This window comes from Syngnathus leptorhynchus, chromosome 7 (assembly GCF_054491065.1).
Source record: "Syngnathus leptorhynchus isolate UIUO chromosome 7, UIUO_Slep, whole genome shotgun sequence".
NCBI classification, from domain to species: Eukaryota; Metazoa; Chordata; class Actinopteri; order Syngnathiformes; family Syngnathidae; genus Syngnathus; species Syngnathus leptorhynchus.
In genome coordinates this window covers 15,566,627-15,585,743 of record NC_141201.1, presented here as the reverse complement: position 1 = coordinate 15,585,743, position 19,117 = coordinate 15,566,627, and the positions used below count along the sequence as shown (strand labels likewise).

Sequence of the window (19,117 nt, the reverse complement as noted above, 5' to 3'; positions counted from 1 at the left end):
CATAATAATTGGGTACATAACATTTCTGAACTGATCATCATACCTACTGAGTGACTACGCCTGCTCACTGCCAGCCCTGACCAACTGCCCGACCATGATTGTACAATGCCAGTCCTACTGCCCAACCACGACCACGTCTTCGCTCGCCTCTTGAACCACATTGTGCCTGATCTCCATTTCCCCTCTTCCCCGAAAGACCAATAAAACAGTGTTACCCACCTGGTCGTCATGTTTGCTTCGTGTGACAGAAAGTACTGACCACATCCACGTACAGCGTACACTGTGTGGCACGATGGATCGACTCGTACCCATGGAGGAGCGACTCAAAGGACTCTCGGAGGAGGTCAAGAACCTTGCTCAATGTTCCACCAGTTCCTTCAGGGCGCCAGGGCCACCACTCCGCCATCCACTTCCATCCAACCAGCTCAACTCCATTCCCCAGCTGAGAATTCGACTCCTAACGCACCGCTGATGGCACCACTGAATGATCCGGAGCCCAAGGTGGGACACCTCGAGTGGTTGGACAGCAATCCCCGATGAATCCGGCCTTTTCTATTAAGCTGCTGGATTCAATTCGCCCTCCACCCACGGACCTTCGCCTATGACATCACGAAGGACAAAAAGATCACCCCACGTCTAACTGTCGGGCTGCTGGGTGAGAGGCCTGGTGCTGAGGTCCGCCATATGATTATAATTCTTTATTATGGAAAACAAAAATCAAATATGAACCACCCTGAGGCTGACCAGCATCACAGAACACAGAAACAATGAAAACGTTAGATGAATTCACACCCAAACCAGACCAATTACAATGGTTAATAATTTGCTTTCTTTTTGTCACTTCTTTACATTGATATCCTCATTCCATACTGTCGTTTCAGAGTGGTCCCCTCAATGTCTTATTTTCATATTTGCAACAGAATATGCTTCTTTTAGCGCCTTGTCTCCCCGAGAGTGTCTTCTGTTTGGTCTTATACCCTTTCATGTTTTTGCCCTTCTCCTCCCCGAGCACCCACGGCAATTCCCCATCTGTGTACTTTTCATCAGACCTGTTACAGTCCTTTGTAAGCGTACAGCTGAACACTTTTGTGAAATGCTCTGCAATTTCATGTACATTGTGCATCCAGAGCAGACAGAGTGTGTATAACAACGTCTTGTTTTCATACATCTCCAGGCAGATTTACTTTTGCTATCTTGCTATCTCTTAAACAAATCCCACTCGTGATCAGGCCCTCTTCCTTGGGGGGTTCACCATGTTGAGTTCCCAGTGGAGGAACAATCAGATGAACATGACAAAAATCTTTTTGTTTAAACTTATAACAGTGCTTCTACTATCCCACCCCGAACCTTCTTTTCCCTTGGTCGTGCACACATGCATCAAAGTCAGACAGGCAGCCTCTCTAGTGGCAGTCAAACCCTCTGGATGTTAAGTTGCTGGTCTGCCATAAAGATGCCACTGGCACTAATGTCAGGATAAAACCATGTAGCTGTTGCTCCCAGTGTGGCGGCTGCCATTAAAACAGCTGAAACCTCCCATTCGACTGAGATTGAAGCCCTTAAATGGAATCTTGCTTCCAGTCCCCTTGTCACACACGTTAGACCACATGAAGGATCAAAGAAAATGATTAAAGGCTGTAATGGAATTTTATATTTTTTCATTCCCGAAACATGTCTTTGTAAATATATGCAGGCTTACTGCTTGATTACTGTTCAGGGGCTTCAGTTAGAAGTTTGTAATATGTGCATTCAGTTGCATCAGCTCGTGAGTCAAATAATTTGCTGTAATAATAAAATAATAAGACTAACTAATAATATCCACATGTTAGAAGCAAGTGCTAAAAAACTGTGTAGACCAGCATGAATTTGTATCCCTGCTGGTCTTTCTGGTATCATCAGCTACACCCAAATCTTGATTGTACGCTGACTTTGGGGTGCAGAATTTGGAAATCACGTTAACCCCGAAAGCGCGTTGTATAGAAAGTCTTGTTTTTTGAGAAAGCCATGTTTTTTGTCCTTTGTTACGTTAATTTACGTCAGGCATGTTGTTAGGCAGCTGAAAGGCTCAATTAGCCATCCATCACCCACACACATCAAAGTCTGTTGACTGAAAGAGAAGCAATACGGAAATGACAAAATCAGGCAGATCGAGTAAGTCGTTTCAATGCGATGCGATTTGGATGGAAGAGAGAATAAAGAGAGAGAATATAGCAGCCACTTATTCTACTACTGTGTCTGGCCACACTCTTTGACTTGTTAGTGACTTTCCCCTATCTGAATAAAAAACAATCGTAGCTATCCAATTCAATTTGGGTTAAAGGTTTGCCCTACGAAGTGGGGTCAAATACTTCCTGCTGAATTTCTTTTTTTTTTTTTTACAAACCAAACCAACAAATTGGGTTATTTTTTTGCAAAACAACCCAAGGTTGAGTCATATAGTATACCCAACTTCCTGGGTCAGTAGTAGTTTTAAGGGCATTTAAGCATTAATTCAGACCAGGCCCAATGTTAAGTATAATAGCAGCTGCAACTGCTATGACCAGATTTAAATACCACATGTAAGTTGTTATGTCCCTGTCTATGGGACAGAGACATAAAGAATTAGGGAATGCAATTTCTGAAGAAATTGCGTGTGAAGGCTGAGAGGCTGAATAAAAACTTGTGGAATGATATTGAATGATGTGAAATGACATTGAATGTCAAACAATGATTGGGAATGAGCTGAACATGCTGAAATTGGAGTGGTTAGAATCGGTCAAAAAATGTAGAAATTCTGTTAAACAAATGAAAAGATAATGTATTTTTTGTGGGTGTTGTAATGGAACAAATGTTTACTTTTGGTGACAAGGAATTTTTGGGAATCAGTAGGTAAACGCCAAAAAGTTTAAAGTTAGAATGGTTTGAATCAGTCAATGCAGACAGTAGAGAAGAAGAATTTATTTTTTATTTTTTGTGGGGTTTTTAATCGGGGAAATGTAAAAAATTTTTTACAAATTATTTTTTATACTTTTGGTATAAACTACACTATACAACTAAAATGAAGAACACTCAAATTTATTTTTATAATATGTAACAAAAATATTTGAATTCTGTGAACATGTTAGGATTTACAATGTAGAAATTTTTTAGTTTGTCAGTTCAACAGGGCAGTACAGGTTGGACCATTTAGTGATAACCGAAATGGAATTTGTCATAATATGTCATAGTAAATGCGTGTCACTATTACATTCTGATGCACTAAAAACATATTGAATGGCATTGAAATTATAATTGTTCAATAGGAAAATAACATTTTAGTGTTTAGTGTACATGAACGGTAGTATTCAGTTAGACCATTATAAGTTGAATATTTCCATTTACCATTCTTGTTTTATGTGCTTGCACATGTCTGATTTAAATCCATTATTATTAGTCATAGCGTTGGAGAGGCCCTTTAATTCAAGAAGCAGGTAGTATTCTGTCACATTCTTTGTATTGTCACAAAATAATACTTGTAATGTCTTTGTTACAGTTTTAGAATATGCATTATGATACACGGAACATTTTAGTCAATGACAAATTATTCTGAATATTGACTTATTTTGATTTAGCTGTAGCAATGCCACAGGGGCGAGTGTGTGAACTGGTATATAATCCCCTCTAGTGGAGAGTTTTCCAAACAGCAGCTGGGAGTCACTCCAATACTTCCGTAGTCATTCCAAACACAAAAGTGAAATTCCAACTCATAATGACAAAACTGGATAATAACTGATAACCCCTACAAAAGTGAATTCTACTCTTAATCTGATTTGTTTTAAACAAGTCCAAACATATTTGAAAATGTCATTTTACCGCCACAAATAAGTTTTGGCATACATACTTTGAAGAGGCAGGAGTTAAAAGTTGAAAAAGGGGCACAAGGATTCTTTTTTTTTATTTTTTTTAATCATTGTAGAAACAGAGTGACATGTATACAAAATGCTTACTTGTGGCCAAATACAAATGAAGAGCTCCTTTGATGGAAAAAGCAATTTATAAGTACAATCTTGTAGAGAATAACAATATTTCCAATAAAAATTTGTCAGAGAGAAAATGATAAAACTAAGTAACAAACAGAAAAAACACAATAGGTCACCTTGACCAGTAAGTAATGTATGAACACTAATGACTGTAAAAATGGTAGATGGAACCACTGCAAAACAAAGACGGCAATCAACAAATTAAATACATATGTACATACATTAGCTATATAACTAGATAAGGGTAGACACGCTAGCCAACAGAAATCACAATAGTTACTTTATTTCATCAACTTTCAAACAGTTTTTAATTAATCAACATTTGAACAAGCGATAAACATAACCCACGAAGAAACAATAAATCCAAGGAACAAGCAACAATACTAAATAATGGGAAAGACAATGGATAAAATAGTAAAAACTGCTACACAAAACCCTGCTGATTGTCATAATTAGCAGGTGCAAGAAAGCTCAACAATAAGACTTGAGAAGTAAAACAAAAAAGCAGAACATATCGGGAAAGAAACTGAAACATTGACAGATTGACATTTTTGGTGCGTTGGCTGTTTGTTAAAAGTTCAAGATTCAAGAATTTTTATTTGCCATGTTTGAGCATGCCAATCAAGGAATTTATCTTCGGTACATCTCAGCCTCTGTTCAACATTTAGGTGACTAACACTCAGGACATGTGCAAAAATTGACAAATATTCTCAAACATCCCCTGGTCTTAAACTACCAGGAGGGCAAGGAAAAACTCAAAACTCCGACAAGGGGAAATGAGAAACCTTGAGAAGAGACCACAGATGGGAGGATCCCTCTTCCAGGATGACCAGGCTGCAATGGATGCAGAGAGGACACAGTACAAACAGTGTAGACAATTCACAAAAGGTGTGGAGAGCAGGATGTTATTGCACAGCAATGACTCTGAGACTCTAAGAGTGGTGTGAGTTCATCAGAGCGACAGCCTGGGGCAAGAAGCTCTCTCTGTGTCTGCTGGTTTTGGTGTACAGAGCTCTGTAACGCCATCCGGAGGGGAGTAGTTTGAACAGACTGCAACCTGGGCGAGAAGAGTCTGTAGAGATGTTACTTGCACGTTTCCTGGTCCTGGACAGGTACAAGTCCTGGATAGATGGGAAGTTGGTTCCAATTATATTTTCCGCAGTCCTGATTGTCCGTTGCAGTCTGTGCTTGTCTTGTTTGGTGGCCGATCCAAACCCGACAGTGATGGAGGTGCATAGGATAGACTGGATGATAGCAGTATAGAAGGTCTTCAGCTGCTCCTGTGGCAGGTTGAATTTCCTGAGTAGTCTCAGAAAGTACAGCCTCTGCTGGGCCTTCTCCGGACAGAGTCTATGTGGCTGGTCCATTTCAGGTCCTGAGAGATTGTGGATCCCAAGAATTGAAGGTGTCGGTGGAGAGAATAGTTATTACTGCAGATAGTGAGGGGTGAGAGTGGTGAAGGGTCTCGCCTGAAGTCCACTGTCATCTCCATGGTCTTGAGCGGGTTCAGCTCCAGGTGGTTTTGGGTGGACCAGTGGACCAGCCGCTCCACCTCCTGTCTGTACGCAGTCTCGTCACTGTCTCGGATCAGTCCGATGAGAGTGGTGTATGCATTCTTCAGGAGCTTCACAGAAGAGTCGCCTGAGGAGCAATCGTTAGTATAGAGAGAGAAGAGCAGTGGGGAGAGGACACACCCCTGGGGGGCACCAGTATTGGTGGTCCAGGAGTCAGATGTGATGGTCCTCAGCCTTACACGCTGTCTCCTGTTGGTCAGGAAGCTGGTGATCTACTGACAGGTGGAGGCAGGCACCGCGAGCTGCATGAGCTTCTGGTGAAGGATGTCAGGAGTGATGGTGTTGAACGCCGAGCTGAGGTCCACAAACAGGATCCTGGCGTACGTGCCTGGGGTATCCAGGTGGTGCAGGATGTAGTGCAGTCCCATGTTGACCGCATCATCCACCGACCTGTAAACTGCAGGGGGTCAAGCAGGGGGGCCGTGACGTCCTTCAGGAGGTTCAACACTAACCTCTCGAAAGATTTCATGATCATTATTGTCAGGGCGACAGGTCTATAGTCATTTAAACCTGTGATGGCGGGCTTCTTGGCCACCAGTACGATGGTGGAGCTCTTGAATCACGCGGGCACCTCACACAGCTCACACAGTTGATTGTGGTTTGTTTTCTTCAATTTTTGTTATTCCTGTTGACACACAGTTTTTTCGGAAGAGGATTAGGGGCAGTGAAGAAAAAAAAACGAGGGGTGACAGTATTCTGACTTTTTTTCTTAGAATTTCTGACTTTAAACTCAGAATTCTGACTTTATCCGACTTTGACTTTATGGCGTGGTTTTGACCAGAGAGGACATTTTGTCGTCAACGAGTGACTTTTTGCGTGCCAGAGGATTGCCGGAGGACATCATTTCACTCTTGGAGGAGCAGGGGGTGAGTAAATAACGCATTGTGTTCATTTTGGTGACTGTTGCATATATAACTGGCTCCGTGTAGCATGTAGCTCCGTTGCCAATTGATAGCTCTTGACGGGATGCGCCGCATTTACACGTAAAGAAGCATTATGCGTATTTTTGTTCATTCAGTAGTCAGTTTCATTCAACCGATGACGTAATATACCGCGCCTCGCGGCATAAACTATGCCTTGCTGATTGTGGCCGGCTGCAATTTCATTGAACCTTAAATTTAACTCAATACACTGATCACACTGTTGTTTAAGAGTAGTGATTCTACGTGCCACAATTCAAGGTTACATCATTTCAAGTATAATCATGCACACCTTTATTTACTCACTGGATGAGACTTGTTTAGTGAAGTTACACCTGACATCGTACCAGGAGTGAGAACATTATTATTTAAAACAACTTTGTACAATAAGCATACTGTCATAAAGTCATGTTTCCAAAATGCCCACTGTTGTGTTTGACAAATTGTAATTGTTTTTACTTTGTTGTGCAGATAAAATGACTGATGGAGGGTGCAACTCAACCAGTGCCTGAAAAGCCGGATTTGGATGACTTAATCAAGCTATGCTTTAGACTTGCATTCAGCAACAAGGAAATACTTGCCGTTTTAGCACATAATGCTCAGACTATTATAAGTATTCGGAGTCTGAAGACAACTTGTAAAAGACTTGGTCTGTTCCGAAGAAAGAATCAGTCGGACCTGGAAGATGTGTTGGCTTTTTTGCAGCATGAAATCCTGACTTGTGGCCAGATGCAAGGTTATCGTTGGCTTCATCTACGTGCGATTCAAAAAGGATTTGTTGTCTCACAAGATATATATATATAATAAGACAAATTATAAAATTGGTTGACCCAGTCGGCGTGGAATTAAGAAGAGCACGATGCCTTAGAAGACGCCAGTACAGCTGCCGAGGCCCAAATGCTCTTTGGCACATGGATGGCTATGATAAATTAAAACCCTATGGGATTTGCATCACTGGTTGTATTGATGGGTTTAGCCGGTATGTGTTATGGGCAGAGGCCTATACCACAAACAATGATCCCAAGGTGATTGCAAGTTATTTTATCAAAACAGTTTCGCGCATTGGTGGATGTCCAGAGAGGATCCGTGCAGACAGGGGCACAGAAAATGGTTGTGTTGAACAGATGCAAGTGTTTTTGTGACAAAACCACTCTGACAATTTTGCTGGGGAGAAAAGTTTAATTTACGGGAGAAGTACTGCCAATCAGCGCATTGAAGCGTGGTGGTCCATCCTTCCCAAACAGAGCGCACAGTTCTGGATTAATGTATTAATTTTAACTCTTCAGGAGGATGGTCACTACACAGGAGATTTTCTGGATAAAAGTCTTATCCAGTTCTGCTTTCTTAATCTTGTGCAGGTAAAATATTTTGTCTCCCCGTCATGTTTTTGAAGTTGAAATGAATAAATGAGTAGTAAAAAATAACAATGTACTTAAATACTTAACTATGCTGCTCTTGTGCAGGATGAGCTGGATGAAGTTGTGAACACATGGAACTCACACAAAATAAGACCAAGGTCGAATGGTTATACAGCTTCAGGCCGGCCAGTCGTCATGTATTCATTCCCTGCCATGCACAGTGCCGAGGATCAACTGAAACCCACTGGAATGCAAGATATCACTGCATGTATGGAAGAGTGCACTCCAAAATGCCAGTTTCCTTGCGATGAAACTGTATTTGAACTGTGTTGTCTGCTAATGGAGGAAAATGAATGGCACGCTCCATCAGATCCATTGCATGCAAGTGACTTGTATTTTATGTTGAGAAAGGAATTACTGAAGATTGTTTGACAAGCGTATTGATGTAATGAACATATAAACTCCTCAGAAAATATTTTTTTCAGATTTTTTAAAATTAATACTCTGTATACTTAGTTACTATGTTTCTTTAGTCTTACAATGCCTTCTTGACCTTTAAACATTCCTTAATGACCCAAATTATCCAGAATAATTCATTGCAAAATTGATTTTTTTTTTAACTATGCTTACCTGATCTATGGTTATTCTTTTCCATTTGTGACTAACAAAAACAAAGATGTTACATTTTGCTTGAAATGTCCTGAAATTGACTGCTTAAATATGTATTAAGTATTGATGTATTACTTGTATATTAAAAATTGTGTCTTTCCATAGAAGTCATCTGTACAACATTATAATACTTTATTTTTATATACCAACATTCAGGTGCAGTCAGGAAATACATAGTGGATGAAGAGTGAGTTTATTGAATGCAATAAAATATTACTACTGTTTATTACAGAAGAATTCAGTTAATACTATGTAGCTGCTGAAAACAACCATACAATGGTTATGCATAACATCTTGGGTTGTTTTAATAAATGCAAGCTGTTTCTATAAAATTCTAAAAACAGTGAAGGAACGAATACAAAGTTTGTTTCTATTTGACCAATAAGATCAGTGAACAAAATATGTAGTGTTGATGCAGCTTACAACGGATAATTAACGGAGTTATGGTTATTGACAGAATTAAACAATATCCATGACCCAGATATTGCTTTCGAGAAGGGCATTGAATTCTGATCGGAAGTCTGGGAAACTTTCATAGCTGTCAGCAATGTACAAAACCTTTCCACACGTGTGCCCCACTGGTCTTCTACTAAACTTAATTTGTTGAAACTCCACAAGGATGGTGTCGGTGACAATAAGATCAGATCCAGTGCAAAAGCGGAGAAATTTCTGAAACTTGAGTTCATCCAACTCTCTGATGAACCTTCACAGATGATTTACCACTTCCTTCTGCGTTGAGGTTAAATCATTTGGAAATTTCAGCAGTTGGCAGACCTTTTTGGAAGTAGGTTGCAAGTCAGAGCACAACTTGTTAAGTGCGTCAGGACTTATGAAGTCATGGTGAAAAGTAACCTCCCTCCAGCAGTCAATAACAAACATGGGCTTTTGGACAAGCTCTTTGTGCGCTATTTCCTGCAGTATTGTGGGAAAGGTTTCAGGTGTGATTCTCTTTCTACACCCATAGCTATCAAGAACTTCCACAAGATCATCTTGGTCCACTTCTGAAAAGTGATTCATTGCGTCCATCAAAACGTCACACTCCTGGCTGCTCACAAACTGCAGAAAGTGGGCCCTTGGATCACTGTAAACACAGTTGAAAAGCACTTGCTCGAGGAAAGGAAACGCAAGTTTGTTTGGGAAATAGCAAGAATCTTGGTAACCTTTTATAAGTATTCTCCCAACTGCTTTCCACTTTGCTGCAGAAAAATCACGACAGATAAATGGCACTTTAATTGATGTACCAAGGGTGCATCGGTCATAGAATTCCTGCCAGAAACAGCTGAGAACATCTCTCAGTACTCCAGACCCAACAACTGCTTCTTCTGTATCATCTGGAAGTATGCTTTCACACTGAGTGGTTTGTTCAATATTTCTTCTTTACAGAATGCTCTTATCATATCATTCAATGTGTCAGTGGAGTGGACAGTTATAGTCAACACATCCTGTGGATCAGGTGGATTGAGGGGCATAGCAGGACCATCGTAGATCATTGTGACTTCTGTATCTTCCTTTGTGTCATATGTGGGACCAAAGGTAATTTCTGAATCAACAGAAATGTTGAATGGCTGGTAGACTTCATTTGAATAAACAGAGACCTCGTCACTTTCTGCGGCATTGTATTCACTGCCATTGACTGACGTAACTTCCTCGTGTGTGGACATCATCTTGGTTGTCTTTTGGTCTTGTTGCAATGTAAAAACGCAACAATGTTAGCTTTGCAGCCTCGTACATATAGCCGATGGAATGGCAGGTGTCATCAGTGAGGCAGCTTTGTTTGAAATCCCAAACCTCAAATTCAAAGTCCAATTGTGATCCTTTGGGAGAAAGTCCATCTGGGAAAAATAGTTTTTTTCCTTCCTTGAGAATGTCTTTCAACCCAGCTTCTGTGGACATTTGAAGTTTTCTGGTACCCCCTCCCTGCTTCTCCCTTTACCTGTTTGGTCATCTATCCATCACTGTGTATCCAACCGATTGCAATATTTCTTGTTGTTTTCTGCTTCTTTGTCTCTTGTGGTTGTGTCTTTGAGGTGGTGTCCTCTTTGTCAAGTCAGGTTTATTTGTATAGCCCTAAATCACAAGCAGTCTCAAAGGGCTTCACATAAACAATCAATTGACAATTATTCTCAAAGCATCCCCTGATATTGGGCTCCCAAAAGGGCAAGGAAAAACTCAAAAACTCCTACCTTGGCAAAAATGAGAAACCTCGAGAAGGGTGCTGAATTGGTCCAAGAGAATCTAGATAGCCGTCGTCAGCTTGGGTGTCACCTAACCACCTCCCCAGCCGGGGAGGGGTGGGGGTAGTGGGGTCGGGGAGAGGGAGCAAAACCAAACTCCAGCCAAATCGGCTACTACAGGTTAATTAAAGGCCATATCATAGAAATACGTCTTTAAACGTGTCTTAAATGTTTCTACTGAGGTAGCAGTTCTAATATCCATGGGTAGGGCATTCCAGAGCTCTGGAGCCCGAATAGAAAATGCTCTAGCCCCTGCAGACATTTTCTTGGCACTCGGTGTCACTAAAAGACTAGTGTTTTGCGAACAAAGGTTACGAGACGCAACATAAGGAACAACTAAGTCGACGAGATATGAAGGCGCTAAGCCATGCAATGATTTATAGATTAATAGAACCTTGAAGTCACATCTTAAATGGACCGGGAGCCAGTGTAAATTGGCTAATATTGGGGTAATGTGATCAAATTTTCTTGTCCGTGAGAGCAGCCTTGCAGCAGCATTTTGTACTAACTGTAGACTTTTGATGCTGGACTTGGGAAGACCAGAGAATAATGCATTACAGTAGTCCAGGGGCGACGTGATAAATGCATGTGTAATAATTTCCGCATCACCGGTCGAGAGGATTGGGCAAATCTTAGCAATATTACGAAGGTGAAAAAATGCTATTCTGGTTATATTCTTAATGTGCTTTTGAAAGGAGAGCGTTTGGTCAAATATTACCCCGAGATTAGTTACAGTATCACTCTGAGTGATAGTACGGTTATCTAGAGTTATAGTGGTTTCCTTAAATAAATGTTGATAACGAGCTGGACCAATTATCAACATCTCAGTTTTATCTGGTTCAGACGAAGGAAGTTGAGAGACATCCATTGCTTGATCTCCGCAAGGCATGCCTCAAGATTACAACAGTCCCGCGGATCTGTGATTGATAACGGCATATATAATTGGGTGTCATCCGCGTAACATTGAAAACTAATATTATATTTACGTATTATGTCCCCAAGCGGAGTCATATAAATATTAAATAGAATTGGTCCTAGTACCGATCCCTGTGGGACACCACACGTAACTTTATAGAGCTCAGAGGACGCATTGCCATGGACCACTCGGTGCGTCTTGTCTGATAGATACGAATGAAACCAGCCTAGTGCTGACCCCGAAATAACAACACAACCTTTAAGACGCTCTAATAAAATATCAAAGTCAACAGTGTCGAAGGCAGCACTAAGATCGAGTAGTAACAATACCGATGAAGTGTTTGAATCCATAGCTATGAGGAGATCATTAGTCACTTTAGCAAGTGCTGTCTCAGTGGAATGATTAGCTCTAAAACCAGACTGAAAAGATTCATATCGATTATTAGCGACCATGTAATCAATAAGCTGCTGCGCTACTACCTTTTCAAGCAGTTTTGCTATGAATGGGAGATTTGAAACTGGCCTATAGTTACTGAGACAGTACGGGGTCAAAATTTGGTCGCTTAAGTAGCGGTTTAATGATAGCGGTTTTAAAGGCTGTTGGCACTATCCCAGAGGAGACAGACAGATTAATTATATTTAAAACGGACGGTCCTAAGATTTGAAATAATTCTTTAAATAGTTTGGCTGGAAGCGGGTCAAGTAAACATGTTGTTTGTTTAGCCGCACTAACTAATTGTGTAAGCCTTTCGAGGGACACGCTTTTAAAATTTGAAAGGGTTATTGCATGATCGTCAGCGCCGGTAATCGGCGGTCCCGACTGAGCGATCGGAATGGTCATCTTGATCTCATCCCTAATGGATTCAATCTTTCGAGCAAAGAATTTCATGAACTCGTCAGCCGAGTGAAAGGAGCTATCGGGGGTCGGCTGGCGTAGTGTTAGCTTTGCCACTGTATCAAATAGGTATTTAGGATTGTTCTTATTGAGATTAATGACCTGCGAAAAATAACGAGTTTTTGCTAAGATAAGCGCATCTTTATATTTCAGGAGGCTGTCGCGCCATGCCTGATGGAAAACCTCAAGTTTGGTTAAACGCCATTTGCGCTCATGCTTTCTACTTAATTGCTTAAGCGAACGTGTTTCATCTGTGAACCACGGAGTAGGCAATCTACGGCGAGTTTTCAGACGTAGCGACGCCACAGAGTCAATGGCATTTAACAATGTAGCATTGAATTCATTTGTAAGATTATCAATAGAGCCGGTATATGAGGGAAATACGGCAGTTGCTGGTGGCAGTAGCCCAGATAGCGCAGTCGCAGTCATGGAGTTAATATTACGGCTGCTATCATTTTGACTGCTCTCTTGACTTTGACTAAGAACTAAAATTTCAAATTTTATTAAGTAGTGATCAGACAAAACAGTAGTGTATGGCAGTACTGTTATATTAGAGGTTGCCAGTCCTCGGGATAATACCAAATCTAAGGTATTACCATTCTTATGCGTTGCTACCTGTACGACTTGCGTAAAACCAAACATATTTTGAGACTGCTTGTGATTTAGGGCTATACAAATAAACTTGACTTGACTTGTATAAATTAGAGTCTGAAACGCCGAAGTAAGTGGCTCTGAGGGTAAATTTATGTGGACGTGAAAATCGCCCATGATTATTATATTATCCGCATTTGTCACTAGATCAGCCACGAATTCTGAAAATTCATCCAGGAAGCCAGAGTAAGCCCCAGGTGGACGGTAAATAACAGCAAGATAAAATGACGGTCTAGCGGTGGATCGGACAGTGAGAACTTCAAATGTTTTACATATGTTAATCGAACGAGGCGTAAATCTAAGATCGGAATTTGAGATGAGGGCAACACCCCCACCTTTTTTTCGAGGACGCGCCACATGCGAGCTCACAAAATTTGGAGGCGAGGCCCCATTAAGCGATAGCAGTTCATTAGGTTTTAACCAGGTCTCGCAAATACCAAATATATTTAGATTATGTTCCGTGATGAGGTCATTAACGAGAACTGCTTTCGTATGAAGCGATCTAATATTCATAAAACCAAGTTTAAGTGTAATCGGTTGATCAGGGTTTGTATTTATCAAAGGATTTTTAAACGAAATGCAAGTAAGATTGTGTTCTCTAGGCCTGACATCACCTCTGAATTGTTTATTCGCGCGGTGGGACGATATGACCGTCGGAATTTGATAGTAAATATTTGGTACACACGTAATATTATCTGAAACAGGCACCATATCATCAGCTATACCGGTCGGGGTGGAACGATTGGATTTGTCTGCCACCTCAGTAGAAAGTGTGTTCATGTGTACTGTAGCACTATTCAAACTGTGACGCTCTAGTCTACACAAGGAGCTATGTGCATGCTGGAAGTCTAGCCTAGCGCTAGTTAACTTTAACTTAACTGACTCCAAACTCATCCTGACAGGTGGTCTAGCCACCTGTGCTCCGGCCTGCTCTGAGGTGACCTGTCATGAGTGGCTCAAACAGTAATCTATATTCCTAGAAAGAGTGAAGGTGCCTTCACGGTTAGGATAAAGGCCGTCCTTCCTCAGCAGGTCGGGGCGGCCCCAGAAGGAGGACCAGTTATCTAAGAAATACAGTCCCTGCTTTTAACAGAACCAAGCCATCCATCGATTAAGGGAGACTAATCTACTAAACCTCTCATCAGAGCCTCTCCCAGGCAGGGGAACAGAGACAAATACTTGATGCAGACTCATCTTTCTGGCGAGATCACAAGTCCTCGCTATGTTTCTCTTTGTGATCTCAGATTGCCTCATCCTAACATCATTGGCGCCGACGTGTATCACTATATCCGAGTAGCTAGTGTTGTTGAAACTACCCTGTTGACTAGTCCTATTGCGAGTCAGCTCCCTAAGATTAGCTTCTATGTCGGGTGCTCTGCCCCCAGGAATACACATTACCGTGGCTCGTCAAACATGTTGCAACTGTTTAATCTTTAAGAATGTATATATATATATATATATATATATATATATATATATATATATATATATATATATATATATATATATATATATATATATATATATATAATCGTACATGACGTCATTATACACACACACACACACACACATATACACGTATACACATATATATATATATATATATATATATATATATATATATATATATATATATATATATATATATATATACACACATTTATAATCGTACATTACGTCATCGGTTGAATGAAACTGACTACTGAATGAACAAAAATACGCATAATGCTTCTTGACGTGTAAATGCGGCGCATCCCGTCAAGAGCTATCAATTGGCAACGGAGCCAGTTATATACGCAACAGTCACCAAATGAACACAATGCTTTATTTACTCACCCGCTGCTCTGGCACTCAAAAAGTTACTCGTTGACGACATAATGTCCTCTCTACGGAATAAGATGCGGGCCAGTGAAGAAAAAAAAACGAGGGGTGACTTTAAAGTCGGAATTCTGACTTTATTCTCAGAATTCCTTTAAAGTCAGAATTCTGAGAAAAAAGTCAAGAGAAAAATACGGAAGAGTGCGGAACGAGGGGTGACAGGATTCTGATTTACGGAAGAGGATTAGGGCCAGTGAAGAAAAAAAAACGAGGGGTGACAGGATTCTGACTTTTTTTTCTCAGAATTCTGACTTTATTCTCAGAATTCTGACTTTAAAGTACATAAAGTCAGAATTCTGAGAAAAAAAGTCAGCAGTTTCCATTGAACAGTGATGATAGACTTTCATTTTCTTTTAAAGTTGTAATATTCCCACTTTTTCTTATAACTCATCAACGCATCAGTCTCATTGCTCTCTGATCGTTTAATCTGGTTCTTCCATTTTTTTCTGGCGGTAGATGGCGATTCCAAAAGGGACACAATTTCCATTACTGTTACCCTGTGTTACCTCGTGTTTAGTCATTCAAAAATAAAGTGGAAACATTTCAAATTATAGCCATGGTCTCAGATAAATGTTTTTGAGTTCTTGTCAAGGAGTGGAAAGATCTTCCCCAGTGTGACATCAATGTGCTCTTGAATTCCAGCCTGTCAACTATTAACCAAAACCTCTATGTCATAGAGTCTATGGCAATTATGAAGATGAGTGCCTCAGGTGTATTGGACAGAGGTTTCCATTTATATGGGTTTATAATGGACCAAGATGCACCAGTGGACTTCTTTTATCTTTTAACATCTCTGGCCTTTGATCATGTCTGCTACTATGATCAATCAATTATTTCTTCACATCTTTCAATGAAACAAATTATATATATATATATATATATATATATATATATATATATATATATATATATATATATATATATATATATATATATATATATATATATATATATATATATATATATATAATCATATACCGTATTGGCCCGAATATAAGACGATCCCCTCTTTTTCTCAAGTTTGAAAAAATACTTTTTGAACTCTAAATTGAATTTTTATACAGAAAATAATTATTGTACATCTGAAAAAAATGATTATAACAATACTGTATTGGCTAAAATATAAGACAGTGTTTTTGCATTGAAATAAGACTTACATTCATTACAGATTTTACCCTTTCACAACGCTAGATGGCGTCAGATATTGGACTTCTGATTGGAGTATGCGTGAGGACGCTGGCACACCTTGGCTGCCGCTGTTCGCTGCTCCAACCCTCACCCACCTAGGCTACAGCTTCAGAAACCCCTGTGTGATCTGCATGTGCTGGCTGAACTTTGCCGGTGTCGTGGGGCTAGCCATGGGAGCCATCGACGCTACCTGGACGCGGGTGGACGCCTTGGTGGCCCCGCATTGCAGGCGCTTCCGCGGCTGCGTGCTCCCGGGGCTGGACCTGGCTCGCCGCCATCGGGGGCACCGCTGTTGCTGCTCACCCTTCTTCACCATCTGGCTTTCAGCTGCGGCAAATGTCTCCATTCATCTCTGGGATCTGCCACTTCTCAGCGTCTGTCATGGTTCACCATTACACGCCGGCCGAGCTTCACTGACTCGTTCCAACACACCCTCCTTTCGGCGAGCTGGTCAACGCACTTTTGCCCTTCTACGCCGACCACCCTACATCCAATGCGGATCTCGCCGAAAATTCATCTGGACTTTAAACACCAAAAACTGTATTCCAACACTATGGACTGACCGCAGCTCACACACCGGCTTCCACACTTCCTCCCTACGTCATCACAATCGTCCTCTGTAAACCTTTTCAACCTCCTGACAATCCCAACCACCTCCCCAACGGCTTCAAAACAAAATCCGCTGAAAATTGCCCTCTTCAACACACGATCCCTCAACAATATCTCTCTGCACTCCTTCAAATGTCATCTCAAGAAAATACGGTATATTGTTGTGGTTGCTTGTTGTTACACTAGAGTGGCTCAAACTACGGTAGACATCGTGTTGCTTGTTTAAAGCACTTTGGTCCAATACAGATGATTTTGATTAGCCTGTTCATCATAACTACTGTCCATCACTTTTTTTCTGTGTTTTCACGTTTCTGCGTCACCTGCTACTCGGCCACACCCCAATCAGCTGAATCACCCACACCTGTCAGTCTCTCTATTTAAACCCTGTCATCCAGTCACTCCTTTTGTCAGTTCGTTCCTGTATGTTACCCATTGCGCCCTGTGCTTTAGTTCTATCAGCCAACACCTTTGCTCTGTTGCCAACCGCTTCCGTAAACTGACCGACCACGCATCGCTCGCTGCCTGCCCCGACTCCTTGGTCGCCCCGACCACGTCTACGCACTGCGCTCTTCTGCACAGCCACGCCAGCCAGATTGCGAGTCCAGTGTTCCACTTCCCCTTCCCTATTAAATAAATCTGTGTCGCTTTGCATTTGGCTGTACTGCCCGATTCCTGACAGAAACAGAAAAGTGGTCATCTCACAATACAGATTTTTTAGGTTTGATCCCGGCACCTGTAACCATGTCATATTATCTTTGAGTAAGATACTGATGCTGCGTCATCAGTATGTAGATGTAAGGCGTAAGTAGTGTAAGGCGCTTTGAGTGCCTCGTGGGTGGGAAAGCTTTGTAGTATAAGAGAAAGCTCATTTACCAAGCCCATAATAAAGCAAATGGTAAAACAAACTGCACTCCCAGTGTCTGACTGTGCTGGAATTCACTGACCCAGCCAGTCACTTAAACTGAGCTGGTAAAAGGATGACATAAGCATGCTGGCCTACCTCAAACAGAGGGGCTGCAAAAATGTAGGCAGGGACTGGGGATTCAACTAATGTTTGTGTGACCTGAATGCCCCGGGCGACTTCAAGAACCAGCTGAGCCGGTGCAACCAGGGCACTGTCCGGATGAGCTCAAGGACTATATTGCTGAATAGGTAATGGCCTTTAAAAAAAATGTAATGTAATGTATGTAACTAATTGCACATGACATGCATTTGCCCTTATTTTGTTGTGTCTGCAACCACGCAGTGCAAATCTCAATTGGCTTACAAGGATAAATGAATAAATAACTTTTGATTGCTGACATTTTTTTTATTTCACATGATTACTCCTTTGTTCTGCAGAAATCAAGGAGACATATGAAACGAACTTTATAATCAGAGCACCGTCCATTCATCTGGTCAGAATTTCTACAGATGAGCCCAGTCTCGTTATCCATTCTGCAGAGATGAAAGAATATTGTCAGTCACGGGTACAAAAATCAGAAATAAAAGGAGCCACAACAATCCAACCGTGGGCAATGATACCTTCAAGTTATTTCAGTGTAGGTACATATATTGTTGGAAATGGATCTAATTGCACTGAATAGTAGTTTGTGTATGTACTGTGACAAGCAGACTCAGCTACACAAATGTACTATGTATTTGCAGTGGATCTAGTACTTACACGGCAATGGTGTCCCCTGTTGAAGTGAAAGGCTTTCCATCTACAGTTTGGACCTCAATGCCAAGTGGAAGATGACAAATTTCACCTGGGTTATCAGCAGAGATTTTATCAAGTATCTCATAATCTCCAGTCCCACTGGGTTTGTCTTGATTAAACCACGATGTCTTGCACACTGAAATGAATGAGTCCAGAAGAGGGGATTCATTTCAATATGCAATTTGTAGTTTTCTTTGGGATCAATTTAGGCAAAGTGAAACGACAACAAACACACACACACACACACACACACACACACACACACACACACACACACACACACACACACAAGGACATACACACACACGTGCACACACACGCGCGCACACACACACACACACACACACACACACACACACACACACACACACACACACACACACACACACACACACACATTCTAGTTTGAGAAAGTGTCCAAGCTCTTGGTGTGTTCAGATGACTGAAATTGTTCCACTGAAAAAGTTAGAAACGTTGAGAGTTATCGTAATCAAAACAGAATTAAGGGACAAGTAGAGTGTGTAGGGGAAAC

At 41.1% G+C, this 19,117-nt stretch overlaps 1 long non-coding RNA gene and 2 pseudogenes across 3 annotated transcripts; 1 reads left to right on the top strand and 2 right to left on the bottom strand.

The window, feature by feature from the left end:
- Positions 1 to 3,933: 3,933 nt before the first annotated feature.
- On the bottom strand, positions 3,934 to 15,265 carry LOC147054876 (uncharacterized). The gene is made up of 4 exons (XR_015066762.1): positions 15,048 to 15,265; positions 6,022 to 6,194; positions 5,749 to 5,959; positions 3,934 to 5,636 (listed from the first exon to the last, which is right to left on the bottom strand). It is a non-coding gene; the product is annotated as an uncharacterized LOC147054876 (long non-coding RNA).
- On the bottom strand, positions 6,596 to 12,624 carry LOC147054877 (uncharacterized; annotated as a pseudogene). The gene is made up of 2 exons (XR_015066761.1): positions 10,700 to 12,624; positions 6,596 to 10,583 (listed from the first exon to the last, which is right to left on the bottom strand). The product of XR_015066761.1 is annotated as an uncharacterized LOC147054877 (transcript).
- Positions 6,973 to 8,279, top strand: LOC147054878 (uncharacterized; annotated as a pseudogene). The gene is made up of 3 exons (XR_015066675.1): positions 6,973 to 6,979; positions 7,219 to 7,847; positions 7,953 to 8,279. The product of XR_015066675.1 is annotated as an uncharacterized LOC147054878 (transcript).
- Positions 15,266 to 19,117: the final 3,852 nt, after the last annotated feature.